Below are 307 nucleotides of genomic sequence, written 5' to 3' on the forward strand. Positions count from 1 at the left end.
GTCAAATTGAAGGCAAACTGGAGAATTTTTTTTTTGAGTACTAAGGGATCATGTGACATTTAAAGAATGTCATTTATAGAATTTTCTTTTGGCTTATTTGTACATTCTCAGAGAAATTCCCCCTTTTTTTTTGTTTTGTTTAAAAGTACTACCTTATAATATATAATCTGTGGTCAAATTACAGTATATGACAAACCACCCTATTAAATACTATACTGTAGTGTCTATTATATGGAGAATATAGAATGTGATGAGACTAATTTTGAAGTTAGAAACCATGTGTACATCAGATGCATAATGTTTTACT

This window comes from Penaeus monodon, chromosome 25 (genome assembly GCF_015228065.2).
Source record: "Penaeus monodon isolate SGIC_2016 chromosome 25, NSTDA_Pmon_1, whole genome shotgun sequence".
In the NCBI taxonomy this organism is placed as follows: domain Eukaryota; kingdom Metazoa; phylum Arthropoda; class Malacostraca; order Decapoda; family Penaeidae; genus Penaeus; species Penaeus monodon.